Raw genomic sequence first — 6,000 nt, 5'->3', positions numbered from 1 at the left:
AAATTGTGGTTTCATACTCCTAACCAGCATTAACCACTTAAACTTCAACTGAACCCCTCCTGTCTCTCTGCACAAATCACAAAACAGAGATTAAAACCCAGGAAGGGAACAAATTTTGCCAGGCTAGTGTCATCCCTAAGTGGCTTCAGTCAGGGTTGCTGATCTTGTAGGAGAAGCTTGCTTTATTCTTAGTCTAAGTCCCACAACAGGACCCAGTTTACAAGCCTTGCTCAGAGGTGATGGTTCCAATGGGAAAATTAAATGTCAGAGTCCTATGGGCTTTTTAATATAGGAAACCAAATTTTAGAGCCTGCTCTTAAATGGGACATTATATCTACAAGTTGCAAAAGCCTTTGGTCCCTTATCTGTGGCTTTACAAAAAGGGAAATGCACAAGACTTAGGGAAAAGAGGTGACTTTGTCAAGGTCCCCTGACTAGTGGCAGTGGTAGGAAGAAAATAACAGTTTGCTGAGTGCCAGCCCTCTGCACTGACATAGTTCTTCAAAAGCAAAGGGCTCCCTTGAGGCCTCAGCAGCTAAAATAATGTGAATTTGCAATCAAGAACTAAAAGAAAAACAACCTGGTTGATCCCACTTGTGGGGATTTCATTGTTTTTCAAGCTCTTGTTCTTTGTTTCCATCTGAATCAGAATAAACTCACTTCTGCCCACATTTGAAAGAAACAATGTGGCTGTTTAAAACTCTTCCAAAGCCCGAGTGGCCTCATTACTGGGCAAACCCTTTGCACACTGTGCTAATTCAGTAAATAAAGGATAACTAAGAATAACTAAAGGTTATCACAGTGGTTAAGAGAACTCACTGCTGGCTGATACCAGCTAAAACCCTCTTAGGTAGGAACACATGTTATATTCATGTGGCACCTTTGGAGGTGGTAGAAATGATCCTATGGCTGACCTTGTTTTCAATTGGTTTGAGGACTGCACTACTGAGATGCTACTGGAAAGAAACCTGGAAATTAATTGTGTTTTAACATGTCAGGATGATATACCGCTGTTTTACTTTTCTTATAAACTCTTCCTTGTATTCCTGGTTTGGAGACTGGAGATAAATTAGAAGATTCTGGGCTTCCACATAGGTTCTCTATTCCTTAGAACCCTGTTTATAACAAGTACTTACCTGTATCTTGAAGCTTTCAGGAACTGAAATTTTAAATCCAGAAGGAGGTCATCTAACTTAGCCTCATCTTTGGAACAAAACTACTTAGAGAGTTTTATGTTGTAAGCTGTACATCTTCTGCTTGTCTTTGTAAATCACTAATGAAATATAGAGCAGGATTTTCTGGGATTGCTCAAGTGAGTGAGTGAATCACCTCCAGAAGAACCTGTCAGTGTCTACTGAACAGATAAAGGGCCCTAAAGATTTGCCTAGACTAGATACCTCAGTTACCTGGAGCTTTATGAGAGTAAGCCTAAAGCTAAGGGAGAGATGCACACAAACTGAGGACTGATTCAGACAAAAAATGCTGATAAAGCTTACAGAGAAATATGTGTACCAGCTCCTGATGTTATTGCTAAAAGTTATAGCTGCAGCTGACTCCTACAGAGAAAAGGTCATCTCCACTCCATCCTGCCTAACAAACTCACTTGTGGAATACTTCACTGGTTTCTTTATTCCACACCTACACAAAGAGAGAGGTAAAGTGAGCAGGTCCAAAGCCAGAGCCACTGTGGTACATGGACATCCAGCCCTTCCTTCCGTACAACACTGGTTTCCAAAATCGGAGCACTGTGCTACTGAGACTCCTCCCAGCCCACTGAGTCATGGTCAGCCAGCATTAAGGAAAGGATAAAATTAGCCTGGCTATTAGAAATGTTTGGTTAATAAATAAAACAGTAGGACAGTTTTGCTTAACAGTGGATGCAGCCATAGACAGAGGTATGTCTTGGCAGCTTGCCTGGATGTAAATAGTGCATGGCTAAAATAATTTGCTTTGTCCAAGCTCAAAAAAAATCCCTTCAGTAGAAACAAGAAAGGTTCCATGGAGCTGAGCATGCATCCAAGGCTGTGAGTCCAGGAAGCAATAGCTGTGTGTGTCTTGGGGCACCACTCCTTCCTGCAGCACCCTCCCTTCCCCAAGTCCTTGAGTGCCTTTTGGCTGACATCACACCTCACGCTGGAAAAGCACTGGGATCTCGGCGGAGAGCCACGCATGTGGGGAAGCAGAGAAAGACATGATTAACAGAAGACATATTCAAAAGCAGTGGGTTGGACCTGCAGTGCTGGTCTGGCTCGTTCAATGGCTGGCTGAGGAACCACAGTCTGCAGTGTCTGATGAAGGTCATCATTGCCTCGGGGAGGATCCAGATCAGCTCCTCATCCTCTGTCTTTTCTTCCTGGGAATTCCTACTCATTCCTGGAATCTTCCTTCTGTGGTGAATAGGAAACAATCTGTCTCTGTTGCTGCAAAGCAAGAGTTTGCAGCTGCTAAATACACCCATGGCTGGAGTACTGAAACACAAAATTCCCAGCAGCCCAGGGAATGGAATGGAGAACAGAAGCAGAAAGTTGGAGAGATGGTGCAGTGGGAGGCATCAGGGCAGAGGTTATGGGCTGGTAGGACTTTGTGAGCAAAGAGAAGCATCAGTAAAGAGCATTTACTGTGCCATGGCAGGCAGCAGGGAAGGTGTGGTGGAGAGCAAAAGAACACAAGATGGCCTCATCGGAAAGCAGCCCCTGCTTACTCACCAGCTGAGTCACAGCCTTGCCCAGCTTCTATTCTTTTCCCAATCAAGGAAACGGCAACTTCCCACTGACTACTTTTAAGGCTGGTTTGGATGCCGAGCATGCCTGCACCAAGTTTCCACTCTTGACAATCCCCAGTGCCCTTCTATATCTGCTTCCCAGCAGGAGGCACAACCCTTCAAAGCACAGAGTGTCCTGAGGGAGGAAACGGTGCTGTGCTGCTGCGGCTGCCCAAAGCAAACACAGGATTCACAATTTACTGCTGATCAGCCACACAAGCTGTGCCTCAGATGGCCAAAGACAGGCTCTCACAAGAAAGGGGACGCAACAGGAAAATTCAGGCTGGGAGGTTTCCATTCTGAGGCACTGAACCTCTGCCCTGCTGGGGAAAGTGCTCACCTTCAGAGCACTGCTGTGAAAGAGGAGATTGAACATTATCCTGTTGTACTTCAAGAGTGGGAAGAAGACAGTCTACTATGACAGCAGGCATAGGAAAACTCAGGAATTACAATTGCTTCAACTAAATTCCTCTCTGGATTTAGAAAAAAAAAAAAAATCTGTGAAAATCAATAAGAGTAATGCTAGAGATGGAAGAAAGAGGAATCAAAACACAAAGAATATACATTCAAAGATTTCAAGAACAGAAAAAATACACAGGAAAGAGGAAAAAATCCCTACACTGGCAAGGCTAAAAGGGAGTTTTTAAAGTCCGTTAGGAACATAAACAATCTTCGTGACACTACAGGCCAAAAAGTAGATGAGAAAAACATTAACAATGCTCCAAACAGGCACAAGGTTTTTAGAAATGTTTTTGTTCTCTTTCAGGACACAATGTCTTTTGCAGTCTTGCCGTGATCTCAGAGAAGGACCGGCACTTTGGTGAGACCTACATCCTAAAGCGCTGGGATAACCAAAGAATGTTGTTATCCTGGTGTGATCCACAAGCAAATACAAAATTGCACTGAGAGTGTGTACAGGTACCATAAAGGATTGGAACACTAAGAGGCTATGCCAGTGACACCAGCAAAGGATTTATTTTTAAGACCAATGCCTGTAACACAACTAAATATGTATATTTGTTGCAGCTCAAAGCCTATATGGAATTTTCTAATCCATAAAATCACAACCCTGAGAAGGATTCAAGAGTCACCATGGCCATGTTTCTGGATTCAAGCCAACAATGCAGTGATGTGGTTAAAGAGGCCAGTGTAATCCTCAGATAAACAATCACACAGAAATTGGTGGGAGGAAAGTGGTTATATCTCTCTAGTTCACATTGATGGAGCTGATGCTGAAACAGTTTTTTATATTTTTGTTGTTGATAGATGGATAGAGAGCAAGAAAAAGTGCTCAAATAATTGGTGTGAGGAAGAAACCAATCCCAAGACAAAAAGAGACCAGGCTGCTTACTTTATTCAAAGGCAGCAGCAAGACTAGATTACAAAGTATAAATACCTAGACGCTTTTAAAATATATAAAGTTTATATATATATAAATACAGGCTTTTAAAATTACCACAGAAAGGCACAAAAGGCACCTGTGGTTGGAAACAAAGATGACTGGAATGAAAAATAAGGTGCAGCTTTAAACTGCACACTAGAGGAAATTATCAAGGGAAGTGGTGACTTCTGCTTGTCATGTTTTCCATGCAGCACACAACACCTTCCTAAGGGCTGCCACAGACAAATTGCCCAGCAAAGATTGGAGCAGCTATGGGAAGGGGGGAGATCTGGGGGTTTGTTATTGTCTGCTGTTATCTGATGACATTACAATGCATAATTCAGGAACACAGGAATTCGGACTTGCCACCTTTGCCACTGAACTGGAGTGGTGTCCCTTTCTACATCCCTGCACTTTGGTGGATATTTAAACCCTTTTCTTGTGCTTGGCTAGTCAAAAACATAGAGAATGTCCCTAAATGTCAAAGCCTGCCTGGTGGAGCAATAATTCTCCATATGTGGGGTGAGCCCTGCTTGAGAAAGAGCTCTGTGATGTGACCCAGAGGGACTGAGAAGCTGATGGTGATATTGGTGACTGTGGACATGCTCTGAGAATAATTACTGGATGAAGGCTCTCTGAGCACTTGAGCTGGGGAATAGACCAACAGCTATTACTGTTAGGCCCTGGAGACAATATGGTGCTAAACTTTTTACTCCTAAACTACATTCAAAGAAGTTCAAAATTGGGGAAAACTCTGTATGATTAGAGATCCTTAGGACCTGTGAAGGTTAGGTGCCTCTGTAACAAAAATGAGTTTGTATTTTTAGGAGTCTGGGCTCAGGCACCTCCACTTCACCAATATCCTTCTTTGGGCTCAAATCTAAGGAAACCAAGCTCTTGCCCATAAAACACATCTTCACATTGATTCACACAATCTGGGGGAAGAGAAGGCACTGCCTTCAGGACATGTTATGAGCAAAACATAACATTCTGCTGCACCACGACAGTCAAATTAGCATAACAGTCAGTGCCTCTTGATTTAAAGTCCATGGATTTGTAATCCATGGGAATAACACCCACCATTGCAGAATGATGGGCTCAATTCAGGCTGCTGATCTGTAGCCCAACACCACCAAATTCCCAAAGCCAGACTTTTTTGCAAGGTTTCATCTTGAGTTTAAAGTGCCTGTAGTGGAAGAAATCATGAACACATTTCACAGGATGCTGATAGAGGCTTGCAGATGAGAAAATGCAACGTTGGATACTTGGTTACTGACAGGTGTAGCTCTTAGGACACGACACAGTAATTACTAACAATATTTATCCAACTTGAGAGTGAAGCTCAACTTGCTTAAAAGGATTGGTTTCTCTCGGTACTAAGGGCTCTCTTCTCCCAAGCGCTCTCTGTGGCGGCTCGCTGACACAAAGGCTGCCATTTCCATTGTTGCGTCTGTGGGACCTCTCGTGGGCTCTCCTGTAAACGGCATGTCGGGTGTCGAGCACTCAGGAAAATGTTTCCGTGTTCATTTCTAGATACATCAGGGAGCCTTTTACTTCACGTGCCTTAGTGCGGATTCGCAGAAGCCTGGTAACAAAGTGTATCCAAAAGGAGCAACAAACACAAGGAAGGAGCTGCATTTCAAGAGGGGGAATTTAATCCCTTAGTGATCGTTGTTCGAGCTTCCAACCCAAACTGTTCTGTGGTTCTATAATCATTGCTGTCTATGTGAAGAATCCAAAGCTCGAACAACGAGCTGATGTTTCTAGCACACGTCCTTGAATAAAGAGAATGCCTAAGGTACTCCCTTTTCCTCCGCCGGCCATTGTTTCCATCCTCCCTTATTATCTCTCCAGGGCT

Source organism: Erithacus rubecula (assembly GCF_903797595.1).
Source record: "Erithacus rubecula genome assembly, chromosome: 1".
NCBI classification, from domain to species: Eukaryota; Metazoa; Chordata; class Aves; order Passeriformes; family Muscicapidae; genus Erithacus; species Erithacus rubecula.
This window is presented reverse-complemented; position numbering follows the sequence as displayed.